Genomic DNA, 22,810 nt, shown 5'->3' on the forward strand with positions numbered 1-22,810 from the left:
ATTAGTGGTCCGTTTGACCTTAATTAAGAATTACTCACTGAATACTTGCAAGGAGTCAAGTGTGATGTAATATAAGAGAGTTTTGAGTTATTGTTAACAAGATGACTTGTGTTAAGAGAGACAAGTGTTAATGATTAACATAGAGTACCATCATGTTGTTGTCTATGAGAGAATTGTTTGTGATTAACCTAGTACTTTGTTGCTGACTGCTGTGATCAGTCAATTAACGTAATTAATCACATCATCAATTTTGTAATTGATTAAGGCAATTTCTTTTGTTTATCGTCTGTTGACGAGAGTAAAGTAACTTAGGGATTGCTGGAGCTGTGTCCTAGAATCCCACCTTGCCTGACTTTGTTTACTGTTTACAGTGCAACTTCTTGTAGGGAGTTGCAAAGAGTGTTCACATTGGTTGTGATAGGGGAAGTCACTGTTGGACTACCCGCCTAGTTACGAGGGTCACTCCTGTTTGGAAGGAGGACCCTTAAGCTTGTAATTATAGTATCTGTTACCGTGAAGCCGTGACAATATTGATTGCATGCTTGTGTCATCAGTGGGCATCCATCATTGTTCAGTTAGTTCACTGGTCAGCCCGAGGTGTCAGCAAGATGGAGACTGCTGTCATTTCTTGAGGGGCTGTTGAATAGCTGTGTTGAAATTGCCACTGGATGGACATTAGAGTAACGAGGCACTCTCTGTGGTGTAACTTAGTCTGTGATATTTTTTTGATTTGCAATATTGCGTCATCAGTGGGCACACCTGTGTTCAGGTTAGTTCAGTATGCAGCCTCACAGGAAGGGTTGCTATTTAGCTGTTTGTTATCGTGCCACTGGATGGACATTAATGTAATGTAAACTCGATAATGTAGTAGTTTAGTCTCTTGTTATTAATAAATTATTATGTTATAGAAAACGGTCTTTGACGTCAACCCTTCAACCATTCTTTTCCACCCATGTTCTGCTTTATACGATTGAATGTTGAGGTGATCTTTTGATATGACGGCTGTCATTGGGAATTCGAATTCCAATTCATAGCGCCACATCAAATATAAATATTTGATTGTGAGAATCCGTCGGTTACCCTTTATTAGTTTTAACGTCCTGTTTAACTAGGAGGAACCAGCAGCCTATTGTGGACAGGTTTCCACCCCTAGTGGTGGAGGCCTGGCGGTTTGCTCCCGCTTTTCCTTTTTCTATTGGACTCATGCTTAACTGCCGTGAGCAGCCTGTAAACTTGTCCACCTCCTAAGGGAGGGAAGTAGGCGTAGAAAAAATCTCACAATGCTAGTGTTTAGCTGTCAGTACTAAACAACTCTTGTCTTTATCTCTGCTTATTGCCATCTGGTTAAATGATGACTCCAATAAACTACAGTATTTAACACTTCAATTCGACAGTCATCCTTACTGAAGACCTAACCTGGGAAGTTGAGATACTATCACAGGCTGCAACGAGGAGCTGCTACGTGGTGCGTTTGTGATGTGTGAATGGTGTGTGGCTGATGTGTGGCTGGTGTGTGACTGGTGTGAAGCTGGTGTGAAGCTGGTGTGTGACGTGTGTGGCTGGTGTGTTCCTCGTGTGTGACTGCTGTGTGACTGGTGTGTAGCTGGTGTGTAGCAGGTGTGTGGCTGGTGTGTGGCTGGTGTGTTCCTGGTATGTGACTGGTGTGTGGCTGGTGTGTGGCTGATGTGGGCTGGTGTGTGACTGATGTGGGCTGGTGTGTGACTGCTGTGTGACTGCTGTGTGGCTGGTGTGTGGCTGGTGTGTAGCTGGTGTGTGACGTGTGTGGCTGGTGTGTGGCTGATGTGTTCCTCGTGTGTGACTGCTGTGTAGCTGGTGTGTAGCAGGTGTGTGGCTGGTATGTGACTGGTGTGTCGCTGGTGTGTACCTGGTGTGACTGGTGAGTGGCTGGTGCGTGCCTGGTGTGTGACTGGCGTGTGGCTGGTGTGTGGCTGCTGTGTGACTGGCGTGTGGCTGGTGTGTTGCTGGTGTGTGACTGGTGAATGACATGTGTGTGACTGGTGAATGACATGTGTGTGACTGGTGTGAGACTGGAATGCGACTGGAGTTTGAGTGCTGTGTGACTGGTGTGTGAATGGTGTGTGACTGGTGTATGACTGGCAAGTATGGCTGCTGTGTGAATGTTGTGTTACTGGTGTGTGACAGGCGTGTGCCTGGTGTGGGGCTGGCGTGTAACTGGTGTATGACATGTGTGTGACATGTGTGTAACTGGAGTATGACTGCTGTGTGACTGCTGTGTGACTGCTGTGTGACTGCTGTGTGACTGCTGTGTGACTGGTGTGTGACAGGTGTGTGGCTGGAGTGTGACAGGCATGTGGCTGGAGTGTGGCTGGTGTGAAGCTGGAGTGTGGTTGGAGTGTGATTGGCGTGAGGCTGGAGAGTGACTGGAGTGTGACTGCTGTGTGACTGCTGTGTTACTGGTGTGTGACAGGTGTGTGGTTGGAGTGTGCTTGGCGTGAGGCTGGAGAGTGACTGTAGTGTGGTTGGAGTGTGGCTGATGTGTGGCTGGTATGTGGCTGTTGTGTCACTGGTATGCGACAGGTGTGTGAAAGGTGTGTGACTGGTGTATGACTGGTGTGTGTGTGGCTGATGTGTGACTGTTGTGTGACTGTTGTGTGACTGTTGTGTGACAGGTGTGTGACAGGTGTGTGGCTGGTGTGGGGCTGATGTGTGACTGAAATATGGCTAATGTGTAACCCATGAGTGTCATTGTGTATGAGTGGCTAGTGTGAGACTAGAGTGTGACTGGTGTGTGAATGGTGAGTGGCTGGTGTGTGACTAATATATGTGTGGCATGATCGTGACTGGTGTGTGATTGGCGAGTGACAGATGTGTGAGTGGTGAGAGACTGGTGTATAACTGGTTTGTGTGGCTGTTGTGTCTAGAGTGGGCTTTGTGTGTGACTTGTGTGTGACTGGTGTGTGACTGGTATGTGTGACTGGTGTGTGGCTGGTATGTGTGACTGGTATGTGGCTGGTATGGGTGACTGGTGTGTGTAGCTACTGAGTGAGTGACTGGTGTGTGGCTAGTGTGTGACTGGTGTTTGACAAGAATGTGACAGGTTTGTGACTGGTGTGTGGTGCTGCTGTGTAACAGATGTGTATTTGGTGAATTGCTGGTGTGTGACTGGAATGTGGTTGGTATGCCGGTGGTGAATGGCTGGTTTGTGATTGGTGTGTAACTGGTGTGTAACTGGTTTGTGATTGATGTGTGGCTGCGGTGTGACTGGTGTGTGGATGGAGTGTGAGTGGTGTGTGTCTTAAGTGACTAGAGTGTGACGTGTGTTTGTGGCTGAAATATGACTGGCGTGTAGCTGGAAAGTGACTGGTGTGTGACTGAAATGTGGCTGGAGAGTGACTGGAGTGTGACTGGCGTGTGACTGGAAAGTAACTGGAGTGTGACTGGCGTGTGACTGGAGTGTGGCTGGAGTGTAACTGGTGTGTAGGTGGTGTGTGACTGGAGAGTGACTGGAGAGTGACTGGTGTATGAATGGCGTGTGGCTGGTGTGTAGCTGCAGTGTGACTGGCGTGAGGCTGGAGTGTGGCTGGTGTATGACTGGTGTGTGGGTGGTATGTGACTGAAGAGTGACTGTCGTGAGGCTGGTGTGTGATTGGAGAGTGACTTGCGTGTAGCTGGAGTGTGAATGGCGTGTGGCTGGTGTGTGATTGGAGAGTGACTGGCGTGTAGCTGGAGTGTGAATGGCGTGTGACTGGAGTGTTGCTCGAGCGTTACTGGAGTGTGACTGCAGTGTGGCTGCAGTGTGACTGGCGTGTAGCTGGTGTGTGTCTGGTGTGACTGGTGTGTGTCTGGTGTGACTGGTGTGACTAGTGTGTGTCTGGTGTGTTGCTGGTGTGTGGCCAGTGTGTGACTGGTGTTTAGCTGCAGAGTGAATGGTGAATGAATAGCATGTGGCTCGTGTGTATCTGGTGAGTGGCTGGAGTGTGACTGTCGTGAGGCTGGTGTATGACTGGTGTTTGGCTGGGGAGTGACTGGTGTATGACTGGTGTATGACTGGTGTGTGGCTGGTGTATGACTTGCGTGGGGATGGTATGTGACTGAAGAGTGACTGGTGTGAGGCTGATGTGTGAATGGAGAGTGACTGGCGTGGGGTTGGAGTGTGAATAGTGAGTGACTGGAGTGTGACTGGCGTGTCCCTAGAGTGTGACTGGCGTGTGAATGGTGTGAGGGGCCGGTGTGTGACTGTAGTGTGACTGGAGTGTGACTGGAGTGTGACTGGTGTGTTATTGGTGTGTGGCTGGTGTATGACTGGAGTGACTGATATATTACTGGAATGTGACTGGAGTGTGACTGGTGTGTGGCTGGTGTGTGACTTGAGTGTCACTGGCGTGAGGATGGAGTATGACTGGATTGTGACTGGCGTGTGTCTGAAGTGTGACTGTCGTATGACTGGCATGATCTTGAAGTGTTACTGCCGTGTGACTGGTGTAAGTTTGGAGTGTTGCTGGTGCTTGGCTGGTGTGTGAATGGAGTGTGACTGGTGTGTAGCTGGTGTGTGACTGGAGTGTTGCTGGAGTGTGACTGGCGGCGTATGGCTGGTGTGTGACTGGTGTGTGACTGGGGTATGACTGGAGAGTGACTGGTGTGTGGCTGTTGTATAATGGAGTGTGACTACCATGTGTCTGCAGTGCAACTGGTGTGTGGCTGGAGTGTGGCTGGAGTGTGGCTGGAGTGTGGCTGGAGTGTGGCTGGTGTGTGGCTGGTGTGTGGCTGGTGTGTGCCTGGTGTGTGGCTGGTGTGTGGCTGGTGTGTGGCTGGTGTGTGTCTGGTGTGTGGCTGGTGCGAGGCTGGTGTGTGGCTGATGTGTGGCTGGTGTGTGGCTGGTGTGTGGCTGATGTGTGGCTGATGTGTGACTGATGCGTGTGGCTGGTGTGTGACTTGTGTAACCGGTATGTTGGTGGTGTGTGTGACTGGTATGTGACTGGTATGTGACTGGTATGTGACTGGTATGTGACTGGCGTGTGACAGGTGTGTGACAGGTGAATGACATGTGTGTGACTGGTGTGAGACTGGAATGCGACTGGAGTTTGAGTGCTGTGTGACTGGTGTGTGAATGGTGTGTGACTGGTGTATGACTGGCAAGTATGACTGCTGTGTGAATGTTGTGATACTGGTGTGTGACAGGCGTGTGCCTGGTGTGGGGCTGGCGTGTGACTAATATATGTGTGGCTTGATCGTGACTGGTGTGTGATTGGCGAGTGACAGGTGTGTGAGTGGTGAGAGACTGGCGTATAACTGGTTTGTGTGGCTGTTGTGTCTAGAGTGGGCTTTGTGTGTGACTTGTGTGTGACTGGTGTGTGTAGCTATTGAGTGAGTGACTGGTGTGTGGCTAGTGTGTGACTGGTGTTTGACAAGAATGTGACAGGTTTGTGACTGGTGTGTGGTGCTGCTGTGTAACTGGTGCGAATTTGGAGTATGGCTGGTGTGTGACTGGAATGTGGTTGGTATGTCGGTGGTGAATGGCTGGTTTGTGATTGGTGTGTAACTGGTTTGTAACTGGTTTGTGATTGGTGTGTGGCTATGGTGTGACTGGTGTGTGTGGATGGAGTGTGAGTGGTGTGTGTCTTAAGTGACTAGAGTGTGACGTGTGTGTGTGGCTGTAGTATGACTGGCGTGTGGCTGGAGAGTGACTGGAGTGTGACTGGCGTGTGGCTGGTGTTTGGCTGGATTGTAACTGGTGTGTGGCTGGTGTGTGACTGGTGTTTGGCTGAGAGTGACTGGTGTATGAATGGCGTGTGGCTGGTGTGTGATTGGAGAGTGACTGGCGTGTAGCTGGAGTGTGAATGGCGTGTGACTGGAGTGTTGCTCGAGCGTTACTGGAGTGTGACTGCAGTGTGGCTGCAGTGTGACTGGCGTGTAGCTGGTGTGTGTCTGGTGTGACTGGTGTGTGTCTGGTGTGACTGGTGTGACTAGTGTGTGTCTGGTGTGTTGCTGGTGTGTGGCCAGTGTGTGACTGGTGTTTAGCTGCAGAGTGAATGGTGAATGAATAGCATGTGGCTCGTGTGTATCTGGTGAGTGGCTGGAGTGTGACTGTCGTGAGGCTGGTGTATGACTGGTGTTTGGCTGGGGAGTGACTGGTGTATGACTGGTGTATGACTGGTGTGTGGCTGGTGTATGACTTGCGTGGGGATGGTATGTGACTGAAGAGTGACTGGTGTGAGGCTGATGTGTGACTGGAGTATGACTGGCGTGAGGATGGAGTATGACTGGAGTGTGACTGGCGTGTGTCTGAAGTGTGACTGTCGTGTGACTGGCGTGATCATGAAGTGTTACTGCCGTGTGACTGGTGTGAGTTTGGAGTGTTGCTGGTGCTTGGCTGGTGTGTGAATGGAGTGTGACTGGTGTGTAGCTGGTGTGTGACTGGAGTGTTGCTGGAGTGTAACTGGCGGCGTGTGGCTGGTGTGTTACTGGTGTGTGACTGGGGTATGACTGGAGAGTGACTGGTGTGTGGCTGTTGTATAATGGAGTGTGACTGGAATGTGACCGACGTGTGGCTGGTGTGTGTCTGGAGTGTGACTGGAGTGTGACCGGTGTGTGGCTGGAGTTTGACTGGCGTGTGGCTGGAGTGTCACTGGTGTGTGGCTGGTGTGTGACTGGAGTGTGACATGAGTATGACTGGTGTGTGACTGGAATGTGACTGGTGTGTTGCTGGTGTGTGGCTGGAGTGTCGGTGGAGTGTGACTGGTGTGTAGCTGGAGTGTGACTGGAGTGTGACTGGTGTGAGGCTGGTGTGTAGCTGGAGTGTGACTGGCGTGTGACTATCGTGTGACTATCGTGTGATTGGTGAGAGACTGGAGTGTGACTGGAGTGTGACTGGAGTGTGGTTGGAGTGTGACTGGAGTGTGGCTGGATTGTGACTGGTGTGTGGCTCATGTGTTGCTGCAGTGTGACTTGAGTATGGCTGGAGTGTGGCTGGTGTGTGGTTTAGTGACTGGAGTGAGATTTATGTGTGTGGCTGGAGTATGATTGGCGTGTGGCTGGAGAGGGACTGGGGTGTGTATGACTGGAGTGTGAATGGCGTGTGCCTGAAGTGTGACTTATGTGTAACTGGAGGGTGACTAGCGTGTGGCTGTTGTTTGATTCGAGTTTGACTGACGTGCGGCTTGGAGTGTGAATGGAGTGTGACTGGGGTGTGTCTGAGGAGTGACTGGCGTGTGTCTGAAGTTTGACTGGAGTGTAACTGGTGTGTGTCTGGAGTGTGTCTGATATGAGGCTGATCTAATGAAGAAATGTAATGAATTCTAATTTATACTAACTATGGAAGTTACTTTAACCTTTAATGTACAGGCGAGATCTTGTTACCATGGGGTGACGAGAGTGCACTTGACTATTGATGAGAGTTGACAGAGGGTCATTCTCTCCATCTGACTTGTAACTTGAGTCATTAGTCAGCCCCGCTGGGTCAGGAGTTAGACATGCTGAAGGCAGTTCTAGTTCCTCCCTAGCATGATAAATCTTGAACTTATTAATGTGGTCAATTCTATCCACCTGATCCTCAAACACTCCCATTATGAAAAAAATGACAGGGCCTACTCTCCTAATCACTCTGTATGGCCTCCGCCATCTAGGAGCTAGTTTCCTACTCTGATTGGCGGGTGCAGCTTCATTTATTCTCAAGACAAGGCTACCCTTCTTCATTTCCAAAGGTCGTACATTCCTGTCATAATAGTGAGCATATCTGTCCTGTGCCTTTCTTGACGCCTCCGCTGCAATTCTCCAAACATTCCTCATTTTATGGAGAACGTCTGATGGGTAGTCCTATGCAACATATTGTTGTGTACAATATTGTGGATATGTTGCAACATATGTTGCAACATATCCTATGTTGCATATGCAACATTGTGTTTGTTAGGCAGACCTGATTGGAAATTGCATGATTGACCAGTGAACAAAAGAAGGGGTTGGGTATTAATAGCCTGATAGATAGCAGTATTCAGAGCCAGCTGAACAGCTGAACATAGGGAAGGTGTTCGTCCCATGAGTTTGCTTCGCGTTCAGCAAGGATTGCAAGCATATCCTTAACTGAACAAGTGGTACGGTCTGCCATCCCGTTTGCCTGAGGGTGGTAAGCTGTTGTAAAAGCTTAAACTGTCTCTAATATCTTACAAACTTCCCTAAATATATGCCCATTAAATTTCTGACCTCTGTCTGAAACTAAAACTTTAGGAGGCCCATATACAGTTACGAGCCTATTTAAAAATGCTCGGGCAACAGTACGAGAATCCTTTTTAGGGATGGCGATCAAGGTCATGTATCTGGACTATCCACTAATACCAACACGTAACTATTGCCTGAATGGCTGCAATGGAGGTCAACCAAATCGGCCCCCACTCGATCTAGCGGTTCTGAAATCTCTGTAATTCCTGTAGTAAGGCTTGTACCTTAGGGGCACCTTTTCTCCTCTGGCAATTGGGGCAAGTCTTGACGTACTTAATTACTTCCGACAACATACCCAGAAAATAAAAGAGACTTTGCTTTCAAGTGAGTGTTAAAGATACCTGGGTGACCTGCAACCTTAGATGCATGTGCCAGCTTTAATGCTGCTGATCTTAAGGGGGCATCAGTCAGTTTTTTTTAATTTACTCAATGACAACAAATCTTTTTTTGACTAGTTGTATATGAAAAAGGGCTGCAATTGTCCCAGGTTTCAGTACTGCAGCCTAAATAGAAAAAGAGATTTTTTTGTTTCAACAAATTCTACACATTTTCAAATCGAAATTACAACCACAAGTTTCAAATGAAATAACTTCTATGACTCTTTTCTGTCACATTAGCATATAATAAAAGGATCTGTCTAGCGGATTATACATAATATGTTAAGTTTTACTAATAAAAATAGTCAAAGTTCCATAAAAAATATATGCAAATTTATCATGATTTTTATCTATTATCTATTATAAATTAAATAAATGAACTTAGGAAAAAATGTTGTTATAGATTTGTAGAAACATAAACTCTACATATAAGGTGTAAGTTTCATGTAAATTGAAAGAAAAATGAAAGAGTTATAGGAACGCTTATGTTACTTGAAAATAAATAAGTAAAAAATAAAGTCTAAGGTGCTGCCATCTGTAGCTGAGTTGACATCGACAATGAAATTGCTTGACATCAACCAATTTTCTGGCACCCTTGGCACCCTTACAGATTGGCTTACGTGCAATCAGATGTATAAGTTTCATGCAAATCGTCCGAAAAAAAAAATAACTAAATTTTTTGGATAAAACTAATTATTAAATATTTTTATTATATGCTATTGTGATAGTTGAGAGTCAGACATGATTTCAGTTGACACTTGTGTTTGATGTAAATTTTTTACCATTTTGGAAGATTTTGGACAATTCAATATTTTTTTCTTCCTTCCTATTTATGCTACGATGCTGAGATTTGGACCTGATAAAACTCTATTCATATACAAGTCGTTAATAATGTTTGATTGAAATCGAAATAGTTTTCATTTATTGCATATTTTTGGATTGATGCCCCCTTAATCTATCTGGAATAACTAGCTGGAATACTGCTCTATCTGCCTGACTGTTTACATAACATTGTACTCCCTCCTTCAACTCAAAGTCGTGTATTGTGCGGAAATCTGGCTCCAGTATAATACTAAGAAAATGTATAATTATATGAATGTAAAATAATGATAAATTCTAAGATAGCTCGAAGGACAAGAATGAGAAATTAAATGAGAAAATCAGTGGCTTATAGATCTATGATTATATAAATGAATTCTATTAAGCAATGACTGTAAATTATAAAATTCTAGAGCCAGCCTTCCATGACACATTTTTGGGAGCATTCTATAAGATTAGTTTATGTGTAACATATATTATGCAATGATAATAATAAGTATAATATGCACACATAGATAATGAGTAAAATAGGTAATGCAAAATACTACTGCAATGTGAAGATTAATAATGTATAAATGGCTGTATCAGATATATAGATATATGTATATGGACTCTGAATAATAAGGTACTATTTAGAATGAAAACTGATTATGTCTCAGCTGTGACAGAGGATGTAGATGCAGTCCACTGTACGCCAGGCTGGAAACAGTTTGAGATAGTGTTACTTGGCACACGTGAGGGTATGGCGGTCACACGCTTCCTCAGGAGTGTTGCCCCATGCTGCAATAATGATAATTCCATAATTTCCACCTCCAAACTAGTATTCGCACACATTTACGGTAATATCTAAATATTTGGAGGGGAAAGAGCTGCACTTACATGACATTATTTTTTATGCCCGCATCATAACGACAACGCACCTACATGATCTTATTTAAGAGCTCATTAAATAGTACAAATGAGGAAAAAATGCCTGCCGAACTGGTGTCTACGATTCTGGTAAGCTGCGTCCTCAATCTAACGTCTAAGGATGTAAAGATGTTTTCAGGATGGTAAGATTTGTTGGTCTGCTTCGGAGCACCACTTGTTGATCGCGAATATGGCGAGAGTCCTCTCTCCTTTCCTCCCCCAAAGTCGTGCATACGCAATAGCTCACTGTGAGGATTCGAGCATAAATTATATTTATTTATTAACGCTAAATAGGGAAGGGGGCGTGTATGAACACTCTTGATGGTTTAGATAAATTCTTTAAGCGGTGAGGTTTAATTCTCACAGTGCACGTCAGTTAATGTAGACGGCACAAATAAAACAATACGGGCTTGGTGGTGGAAATGATGTTAATTTATGATATGATTTACTGGAACAGCGATTAAGCTGGGTAAAGAAATTCCAGTAAACTATTGTATACTAAAAGGAAACCTATTACTATATTATTATTCCTAATAAAGGAAAGTAAATGGTTACATTGGTGTTAGATCTACAGGTATGTGGAAATTTTATCCCCCGTGCGTGGCTGACGCAACACTACACAATTCTAGGAGAAATTACATGATGTTCCACAACCTAATACAGTAAATTCTACAATACTAAACTACGTATTAGTTAATTATTACGCTTAATACAGGAAATACATCCTGTTGTATTAAGGATTATTCAATGAACATTAGATGTGCATGAAGCCTAATACAGGAAATACATCCTGTTGTACTAGGGATGAGAATAACTGTTGGAAATTTCCAACATAATTCCGGGGCGGGAAATTATGGGTCGTAGTTCAATGTTAAGTACTAACGCACCTATTCCCTTTCCCTGAAATTACATTCTTATATGTTAGTAGGTTAGTATGTACATAACGAATGTCCCGGATCTGTGTGACAGGTATGATCTGTTATCACGCGTACATCTATGTAATGATTAATTATTCTATATGTCTCTTTGAGATCAAAGAGATACTGAATCTACAGTGAGGTCAGTGTCTAGGGTCGCAGTGACATGTAACTGGATGAGTTACTAGACACTAACTGATCACTGCAGACTCACAAATCACCTCAACATCAAAGGAGAAATTCTAAGTGTTTATACAAGATTAAATTTAGCTTAATGGGCAGTTCTTGCTGCACAAGTATTTTAGGCTATGTAATGATAATAACTAAATTCCTAACCTAGCTAAATTCTAGATAAAATAGAGAACTGAGTATCTGAGCATCAGTCTCTATAAATGCAGTCAGTGGTATGCTTTAGTGAGTACAGATTTAACTTGCACTCAGCTGACCCTAACTAATGTCCCTAATCAACCTAAGTAGAGGGTAAATGCGAATTATATGCATTAGGCTACAGTGCTATAACTTCTCTGGAAGTATATCTAAACACATAAAGCAACCTAAAGATTCTAAATGAGTAATAAACATATTCGGTTTATATACATTAAGTTACAGTTCTATAACTCTCGGGAGCTATAATTATGGACATGATAACCTATATGAAGACTGAATGTGGTCAATTATTACTGTCGAGAATAGTTCTGGGTCTACAGTGGGGTCAATGACATGTGTCGCTGTGACGTGAACCGGTTTAGGCTACTAGTCACTGATTTATTCACTGAGAACCATAGAAACTAACTCGGCTAGTAAGAACTGTACCAGACTCAATCTGTAAAAAGATGAGATGAGTTTATTCTATTATGAGAAACAATGTTTCACTGCTAATAGTCTTCTGGTAAATGTTCACTTACAGGCTGTTGTAAAGTTCAATTTTGCTTGTGCTAAGATACTTCTCCAAACTGTCTCTAAGATGCTTGTGGGCAGAGACAAGAAAGCAGAAGGAGCTCAAACAAAACTGATACAACCCTGCAGGTATCATAAATGGATTACTAAATCCTAGTCCAGACGACTTGATATAAATGCAGTCTTCTCTGGAATACGATAAGATACTATAAAGGCGATAAGATGTTATGAAATGCTATGAAGACTGAATGTGGTCAATTATTACTGTCAAGAATAGTTCTGGTTCTACAGTGGGGTCAATGGTATTTGTTGCGGTGACCTGCAGCCAATTCTTAGGCTACTGACCACTAATTTATCCACTGAGGTCCATAGAAACTAACTTGGCTAGTACTAATTGTACCAGACTCAATCTGGAATTATTATTGGTTGTCAGCTGGCATAGGCTTCCTCAGGTTTAAGACTCTACCTGAAAGTAAGTAGCCCCCGGCTGAACTCAACAAGTTCATTCCATGCTGGCTTGTAGTTCCAGTAATGAACTGATAATGGTCTGCCCCTACTAATAGATCTACATTGGTGAGGTGGTCAGACGCTATCTTGGAGTCAGCCAACTTAATTCTATTTTTCTGTAAAAATTTGGCTGTGTCCCTTAGACCTTTGACATTCATGTCAAGAGGGATGTGATTAACTACTATGGCCTTAACAGGTCGGACATAATCGCCTAGGCGTTCTAGTGGTTGTACTACTTCAAATTCTTGAGGTCCAGTATCTGCTAGGAATCCTAATATGTTCAATGTCACCTTACACAAGGGTTTAAGTTTCAGTTGGTTAGCTGCTTGTTGAGTGATAAACGTTCTCTGGGATCTCTGGTCGAATAGACCTCTTGTAGTGATTCTAGAATTCATACTATTGTGTTGTGCAGTGGGTAATACGGTATTATTACGAGACTTGGTGTTAAGCACCTTAACCTCCTGTCGCACCTTACAACACTGCAGAATGGTGGAAGTATCCTGTTCCACCTGGAGTTTTGGTGATTTAGGCCTATCAACTCCACACAATGCTGAAGGATTTTGATCCTGGTGGCACCTGTTACATATGTGTAATGGGGTGGTGCATGTATTAGGATCGTGTTGCAACAAGCACCTGGTGCACTTGTGCAATTCCTTGAGGCGCTTTATCCTAGAAACGCGATCAGGAAAGTTTTGACTGATAAATAGTATGGCTCTCTTGGCAAAAAAGACAGCATCTCCATCCTGTAGTAGATGTAGGGGTCACTAACTTGGGTGACTAATGGACTACAGGTTTAGAAGGGCTGATAGTGTAGGTACCTACTGTGGTATTCTTCCATCTTGGAGTGGAAGTAGCGGTTTTAGATTTATTAGGCTGTTTAATAGTACCTTTGGATTTGACTGTTTTATCAGTGGTTAATTTGTCAGTGTCAGGTATTATTTTCTCATGAGCTCTCATTCGATTAACTGTTATCCTTAATCCGTCGAAAATTTCATCTAAGGATAGGATATCTGTTCTATAATGGGAACAGATGGATGCTAGAATCTCCTTAGGAAACTTACTCTGTATTTCTAATTTCAATACCCACTCGGCTTTAGGTACATCTGCTTTGACACCTAGAGCTTTAATTAGAGACTCTACCTGGATCTAAATTCTTGTAGAGCTTCAGGGGTGGTATCTGGTGTAGGTATCGCTCTTAACTTATAATAAAGATTAGCAATAACAATTTCTTTATTGTTGTAATTAACTTCTAGTAACTGAATAGCAGTTTTTTTTTATTATTATTATTTTCTACCACAGACGTGGCCACACATTTACAATGCTAACCAGCATATATACATTGTCTTCTGTCCTCCATGGACAGGGTTAGAAATGTGTTAAACACTATAGTTCAAGGGTTTATTGAACACCCAACCACAGAAGGTGATTCGGTGCTTTTAAAATGCTAAGCTAACCTACATACGTAAATACATAGATACACAGATTTACGTGTGCCCTACAAAAAGTGTTAGATGTGTCTTTTACATAGTGTCATTAATGTACATTCACAAAGGTGAAATGTAATTCTGATCAGCTTCCATATTACTTTATACCCATACATATACATACACACACACATATACATACATATATACACACACATGCATTCACATACATCTGTCACATTTACTCTGACAGGGTGAGATAGCTGATAAAGAAACTAGTGTGCAATTAAGCACTTAATCACTGAAGGTGATGAAGGTGCTTTTACAAGCTCAGGTTATATAGTTACATCATATATATACATTGTATAAATAATATATTACATGGTCAATCTTGGATACAAGTCCAATATATCATCAAGTGTTCCAGTACTCATATAGTAATTACAGAGTTCAGCATACCTTAGCCCAGGAGGGAGAAAGTCAGTCAGTATGAGACATTCTACAATATAATGTTCAAGAGTAATGATTTGTGGAACCAATTGCCGCGTAACATTGTGGAGGTGGGGTCCCTCGATTGTTTCAAGCACGGGTTGGACAAGTATATGAGTGGGATTGGGTGGTTATAGAATAGGAGCTGCCTCGTATGGGCCAATAGGCCTTCTGCAGTTACCTTTGTTCTTATGTTCTTATGTTCTTAAGAGAGTGCATGTTTTCTCTTTCACAAGTTGACACATTGTGTACTCGATATTTGGGTTTTGAGAAAGCTGCCAGATACATCTATATCCCAGGCGTATTCTGGCCACTATAACATCACATTGCCGGGTTCTTGTTCTATTAGTCCCATATGTAAATGTCTCCTCACGATATCTATCATAATATTTAATGCTACAACTTTCAGGTCTTTGTGAATTTGTTAGGTCGATGAGATTTTCATTAGATATTTGTTTAAGTATTCTCTTTGTCACTGCTAATGAAACACCCATATCAATTTCTACCACTGGTTTTCTGCAGGCTGTCTTAGCAAGCATATCAACAGTGTCATGCCTTGAGATGCCAACATGTGATGGTATCCATAGGAATTTAATCTCAAATCTGCTTTCTTTAGCAGCTAAAACATTCATTCGAATATCACTGACTATTTTCTGGGTGTCACTACTATGTGCATTCAGTGCCAGGAGTGCACTCTGCGAGTCACAGTATATAAGTCCACTGCCTTTGTCTTTTAGAAATTCAGTGGCAAGGTATATGCCTGCAAGTTCGGTTTGAGTTGTACTTGCCCAGTCATTGACGTGCTTCATGTACGAGAGAAGATTGTTCAAATATGTTACATGCACATCCGGTACATCGTCCACCATCTTCTACAGAGCCGTCGGTATAGCACTGATAAACGCACTGAATAGCAGTATCGTAGTTCTCATCACTAGGGACTAGGTGTTCAACAACTGCTTTTGCTTCACCCTGCCGGCCAGTTTGGGAGCTGGTCGGCCGAGCGGACAGCACGCTGGACTTGTGATCCTGTGGTCCTGGGTTCGATCCCAGGCGCCGGCAAGAAACATTGGGCAGAGTTTCTTTCACCCTATGCCCCTGTTACCTAGCAGTAAAATAGGTACCTGGGTGTTAGTCAGCTGTCACAGGTTGCTTCCTGGGGGTGGAGGCCTGGTCGAGGACCGGGCCGCGGGGACACTGAAAAAGCCCCAAAATCATCTCAAGATAACCCTCTAGGGTACTTTGCAAATAGAGGAATTTATTAGGTTTGCTAATAGATTTCTTGGAGTTTACTAAGAAGTCGAATGTTTTCCAATAGCATTCAAAATTCTCATCATCTCTACCATGGAAGTGAAGGAGATCAATTGTAGGAAGACGAACTTCCTGAAGTGTTTCCAGTGCATTAGTTTCACTAGTGGTTAGAGTATTTTTGAGGAACTGAGTTGCTCTGCAATTTTTCTAGAGCTTGTGTTAATTTATTTAGATGATCTTGGGTACCCTCCTCAAATTTCTCCATCTCGGCATGGAAGGTATCTAGTTGATCTGGCTCAGCTTTCTGTTGCATGAGGACTCTGAGATAGTCATCTGCAGCCTCATTTGTTCTTTGCAACTTTTGCTTGGGCGTCTCTATGAGGTTTTCAAATACTTTGGCTGTGGCACCAGATTGTACTAGCTGATCACACTTATTCAACTTTCTAGTCACATGGCCTTTGTGACTCGTGTATGATCTAAAACATAATAAGCAGTTGCTGGACATTTCTTCTGGTGCACTGCCTGTGGATGTTGGCTTAGTTGGTGCCATGGCTTGGTAATGTAAATAACTGGGGTATTGATTCATATATACGTGGAACTAGTACGGTTATTAATAGCCTAATATCTGATTCCTACCTCACGTAGAGGTTAGCTTACCTACCTAATAGTAAACAGCTAATATTTGAGTGATATTTCAGTGACTCTACAGGAATTCCTCTGCTTAGCTCCTCATAATCAGCTTTGGATGGGTAGTGACACTTTAATAACACTCAAAAGGTACACAGTAAATATATACAATATGATATAAAAACACAATTTGTGTAAAATAATGATAAGTCCTACCCTGACTTGGGTTTGCACAATAATAAATGTTGACTAGGTTGTACTGCCTTGTACAATCCTAGTCTACGAATAATCCTACCTATCTAGGCTAACTAGTAATAATGAGTTAGGCTATAGTTGTACACTACAAAGTACAATTCCAGTCTAAGCATTCTATTCTACATGGGTTGGCATAAAATACTATAATACTACTAATGTGCAGATTCAGGATAGTGCTATTTTTTGTCTTTTTATAATTTTCATTTATATATTGAGTATATACAAGTGATTATATATGTATGACAATTATTCTACTACTATAAATGATTATATATGTGGGAGATATTTTACTGCCGAAATTCTATGTGTGTTACAGGTATGCTGCCATGGATTCTATGAGTGGCAGATATGCTGCCGTAAATTCTATGAGAGTGGCAGATATGCTGCCCTAAATTCTATCCTAGTACCTGATAATACTCCCTAATTAAAGAGCATAATGTTATCAGGGATGAAAAATGAATAATGAATTGTAAATAGCCTAACTTCTGGCTATATTCTACTAGTTCGTAATTACAGTCTAGTTGACTATAGTTGACTAGTTGACAACCAGTTGACTAGTTGACTAGACTATCTAGGTTCGAAGGACCATAATATATGTGGGCAAATCTGGCTCCAGTATAATACTACGAAAATGTATAATTATATGAATGTAAAATAATGATAAATTCTAAGATAGCTCGAAGGACCAGAATGAGAAATTAAATGAGAAAATCAGTGGCTTATAGATCTATGATTATATAAATAAATTCTATTAAGCAATGACTGTAAATTATAAAATTCTAGAGCCAGCCTTCCATGACACATTTTTGGGAGTATTCTATAAGATTAGTTTATGTGTAACATATATTATGCAATGATAATAATAAGTATAATATGCACACATAGATAATGAGTAAAATAGGTAATGCAAAATACTACTGCAATGTGAAGAATAATAATGTATAAATGGCAGTATCAGATATATAGATATATGTATATGGACTTTGAATAATAAGGTACTATCTACAATGAAAACTGATTATGTCTCAGCTGTGACAGAGGATGTAGATTCAGTCCACTGTTCGCCAGGCTGGAAACAGTTTGAGATAGTGTTACTTGGCACACGTGAGGGTATGGCAGTCACATGCTTCCTCAGGAGTGTTGCCCCATGCTGCAATAATGATAATTCCGTAATTTCCATCTCCAAATTAGTATTCGCACACATTTACGGTAATATCTAAATATTTGGAGGGGAAAGAGCTGCACTTACATGACATTATTTTTTACGCCCGCATCATAACGACATGGCACCTACATGATCTTATTTAAGAGCTCATTAAATAGAACAAATGAGGTAAAAATGCCTGCCGAACTGGTGTCCGTGATTCTGGTAAGCTGCGTCCTCAATCTAACGTCTAAGGATGTAAATATGTCTTCAGGATGGTAAGATTTGTTGGACCCTTTCGGAGCACCACTTGTTGATCGCGAATATGGCGAGAGTCCTCTCCCCCTTCCTCCCCTAAAGTCGCGCATGAGCGCGACTTTAGGGGAGGAGCTCGCCGTGAGGATTCGAGCATAAATTATATTTATTTATTAACGCTAAATAGGGAAGGGGCGTGTATGAACACTCCTGATGGTTTAGATAAATTCTTTATGCGGTGATGTTTAATTCTCACAGTGCAACACTACACAATTCCAGGAGAAATTACATGATGTTCCACAACCTAATACAGTAAATCCTACAATGCTAAACTACGTATTAGTAGTGTTAGTTAATTATTATGCTTAATACAGGAAATACATCCTGTTGTATTAAGGATTATTAAATGAACATTAGATGTGCATGAAGCCTAATACAGGAAATACATCCTGTTGTATTAGGGATGAGAATAACTGTTGGAAATTTCCAACATGTATTGGCAATTTACGATTTTTGGAAGGATAATTTCCCCTTTCCAAATATTCAATAATAACTTTCCACCTAGGCTCGCTCATCTGAAATTCTCTCATTTTTTCAGATGAATTTTTTTCAATATTCTGGTTAACGTTCATAGTAGCGATGTTCCTGCTTAAAGTATCCAGCACCACATGTGACGGTCCAGGCTTGTAAAGGATCTGGAATGAGTGTGCAGACAATTCGTGAGACCAGCGTGACATCCGTGGTCATTTTGTACGTTTCTTAAAAAAGTGTGTTAATGCTCTGTGACCAGTGTATATTACAAAATGGCATTGACAAATAAGGTTCAAAATATCTAACTGACTCTACCACCAGCTCCGGTGGCTGAGCGGACAGAACACTGTACGCGTGATCCTGTGGTCCCGGGTTCGATCCTGGACGACGGCGAGAAACAATGGGCAGAGTTTCTTTCACCCTGATGCCCCTGTTACCAAGCAGTAAATAAGTACCTGGGAGTTAGCTGTCACGGGCTGCTTCCTGGGGGTGAAGGTCTGGTCGAGAACCGGGCTGCGGGGACACTAAAACCCCGAAATCATCTCAAGATAACCAGTGCGAGCGCCTCCCGATCTGTGGCCGAATAACGAACCTCTGGTCTCGTGACTTTCCTACTGAAATAGACCACTGGATGAGGGACATTTTGATTATCTCGTTGCATCAAACCTCCACAAATAGCTATACCACTGGCGTCTGTATGTACTTCCCACTCTTTATCAAAATCTGGCACTGCCAATACTGGTGTTGTAATGAGTTGACTTTTCATTTGTGCATAGGCGATGTCATGTTCTGGCTTCCAAATAAACTTTACATTTTTCATTGTTAAATTGGTCAGAGGTGCTGATATTCTCACAAAACTTTCAATGTGGCGACGAAAGTATCCGGCTGCACCCAGAAACCAGCGCACGTCCTTTGCTGTTCTTTGAGTTGGCATTTCACTAATAGCGCGGCAAGAGTCAGGGTCAGGCCTGGTACCATCTGTGCTCACCTGGAACACCAGAAATTTGAATTTCTGAGCTGCCAGAGTACACTTCTGCACATTTAATTTAAAACCCGCTCGATCTAACAAGGTCAAAGTCTCAGTCAAATCTCATAAGTTCTCATCAAACGTCCTGGAATAGATTACCACATCATCCAGGTACGCTAACGAATTCTTTCCCAAAACTGGGCTGAGGATAAAGTTAATGGCCCTCTGAAATGACGAAGAGGCTGTCTTAAGGCCAAGAGGCATCCTACGAAATTGGTAGGTGTGCCTGCTATCAGTGAATGCTGTTTTCTCCCTGTCTTTTTCAGCCACCGGTATAGCCCAAATATGCCGCCTTTGCATCGTGAGTGGAAAAATACTTAGCAGCTCCAAATTGATCTATTATCTCCTGAATACGCGGTAAAGGATACACATCACCCTTAGTTATTTCGTTTAGCTTCCAGTAGTTTACACAAAAGCGATAACTGCCATCAGGTTTATGAACTAACACAACAGGAGTTAGCAACGGTGACGTACTAGGTTCTGTCTCGTCCTTTCTCAACATATTCTGGCTCTCATCCCAGATATTTTTTTACCCTGTTCCGGCAACCTTCACTGCCTTGTATAAACAGGTACGTGATTACCTGTTGGAATGGTTTGTTCAATCCTATCAAGGAGATCAATCTGGTCATCCTCTGTTGCAAACAATTTTGGGAATTTTCGTATTTTTTTATAGACGGGGGGGGGGGGGGGGGGGGAATTCCCCTCAGCAGTTTTCTATCAGTCTGTAGAACATGTTGTAAATCGAGTGCCGAGATCAACTTATCTATATCCTGTATGTTACTCGAAACATCTGGTCTCATTCTTTATCTTTGATGGTTTATTATTGTCTATCACATTTAGAGCACTACATTGTGCTGTGACGGCTGGCGTCTCAGCTGACTCATAGTGAAAAATTACTGTCATTCACCATAGTTCTCTGAGATACCCTATCACCCGCCCTGAAGCGAAGTCTTGTGTGAGAGATTGATGACAGGAATAAGTGCACCTTTATCAAGCACCACAATTAGATGATGGGGAATTAATAACTATCACATCTTCCAGCCACCTGAAGGATGGTTCATGGTAGGATGTGACGTCCCACAGCCACTTCAATAAATTTAACAGAATGTGGTGGGCAACTTTGCTTGGTCAATGCATGTAACCCACATGACCTCTTGACTGTGTCTGGAGGAGACTTAAAAATCCATTTTGTGTTGTGTGCGTTTTATTTCTGCTTCCTCTTAATTGAAGCCACAACTGGGGGATCGTCTATCATCTCCACTGGGTAAGAAATCTGTCCCAACTGCAATCTGCAGTTCCTTCTCCCTTTTTGTGCAGACAAAGCGTAATCAAACCTATTAAAAAATCGGTACCCATGAGGATGTCTCCAGGAAAATCAAAATTCTCAATAATCGTACATGTATGAGGTTGCAATTCCCCATTAATTTCAAAGTTAATGTTACCTTGACCTAAGATATCAATCTTTTCCTCATTTACTTCTGTCAACGTTTTCTCACCACGCTTAAGACGTGCATATTTAAATTTGCTGAAGTCTGCCTTTTTAATTAGAGTTGCTTGACTTCCGGTTTCCACAAAAACTGTCAATCTTACATCTTCCACCTTTACTTCAAAGGTAGGCCGACCATCACTAAGGGTGGCCTTTCCCGGGTCTACCTTAACCCCTATGTTTTGACAAGAATTTTTAAAATGGCCACAGCCCATAACAATTCCAACACCTTTCATTAATAATACTGTTTCTACCAGACGTTTGCTTACTTCTTTTACAAGCAATGTCCTGGGATGTAACACTGAGGAGGTAGGGAGAAAAGGGTAGTGGAGGGGGGGCGAGGGGTGAGGAGTAGGATCCGTGGGGGATAAGGGAGTAGAGGAGGACATTTGGGGTTGAGCGGGATATGAAAAGTGGGAGGAGAGAAGGGGTAAGAGGTAGGATACAAAGGAAGTATGATGGGGAGGGATTGAGAGGGGAGGGAGGAGTGGATGGCGGATTGTTGAGGAGAGGAAGCTTGGGTAGGGTGGGGTTGAGAGGAAGGGCATGTGGGTGGGAAGAGGTTGAGGGAGACGTGTATACAGGTAGAGGTTAAAGGAGACAAAGTTGGGTTTCGATAGGTGGGGAGGAGATGAGGCTGAGTTGGGCATGTGGGCAGGGGTTGGGTGGGGATAGGCTGTGGCTGGGGTGGATAGGTAGGGGTGGGTTGAGGCTGGGATGGGCATACGGGCAGGGATTGGGAGGCGATAGGCTGTGGCTGGGGTGGGTTCAGACTAGGGTGGGCAAATGGGTAGGGGTTGAGTAGGGATAGGTTGTGGGTAGGTGGGGATGGGTTAAGGCTGGGGTGGGTAGGTGGGGAGGGGTTGAGGCCGGGTTGGACATGCGGGTTGGGGTTGGGTGGGGATAGGCTGTGACTGGGGGTGGGTAGGTAGGTGTGGATTCAGGCTGGGGTGGGTATACGGGCAGGGGAAGGTAAATGGGTAGGGGTTGGGTAAGGATAGGTTGTGGGTAGGCGGGGATGGGTTAAGGCTGGGGTGGGTAGGACCCTAAGTATTGGTGTTGCTCTGCGCCTTGCAGCCCCTATCTCCACCGAGCACCGGTGTATTTGCGGCCATGCACGGGCAGACCAATACGGCAGCCATGGTCTCATCTGTCGTAAGACATAGGGAAAGATTGCCAGACATGAAGCAGTCAATGACATCATCAAGAGAAGTTTGGCTTCAGCTGGGTGCCCAGCACAAAGGGAACCTCAGTTGTGCAGGCCTGACAACAGCCAAAAACGCCCAGATGGAGTCACCCTGCAGCCATGGAGGGAAGGTAAACAGGTCGTGTGGGACTACACGTGTGCATCCACATTGGCTGATACCTATCAACTTTACAGCGCAGCTGAAGGAGGCGGGGCCGCCACCTTCAGGGAGACCCAGAAAACTAACAAGTACAGGGACCTAGAACGTTGTTACAGGTTCGTGCCAATAGGCTCTGAGACTCTGGGCGCCTGGGGTAAATGTACACTTAAGTTCCTGAAGGAGCTGGGCGAGGAACTCATTGGGAAGACTAGAGACCCAAGAGCGGCCAGTTTTATGTTCCAGCGCCTCAGTGTCGCTGTTCAGAAGGGAAATGCGTACTGTATCTTGGGTACGCACCCAATCCCCGAGGAACTGGAAGAGGTCTTCGAACACTGATTGGTATATTGTTATATTGTTAT

The 22,810-nt window shown here is 43.5% G+C and overlaps 1 protein-coding gene across 2 annotated transcripts in view; it reads right to left on the reverse strand.

Annotated features, from left to right (window-relative positions):
• LOC123759118 (tripartite motif-containing protein 59) overlaps positions 1-22,810 on the reverse strand; it is a 95,563-nt gene that overhangs the window by 54,937 nt on the left and 17,816 nt on the right. Inside the window, exon 2 of one of the 2 annotated variants that reach the window (XM_045743988.2) lies at positions 17,669-17,812. The exons of the other annotated variant lie outside the window; for it this stretch is intronic. The gene's annotated coding sequence lies outside the window, so the exon portion shown is untranslated. The remainder of the gene's footprint in view (positions 1-17,668; positions 17,813-22,810) is intronic. 2 annotated transcript variants of the gene reach the window in all.

Source organism: Procambarus clarkii, chromosome 15 (assembly GCF_040958095.1).
Source record: "Procambarus clarkii isolate CNS0578487 chromosome 15, FALCON_Pclarkii_2.0, whole genome shotgun sequence".
Lineage (NCBI taxonomy): Eukaryota > Metazoa > Arthropoda > Malacostraca > Decapoda > Cambaridae > Procambarus > Procambarus clarkii.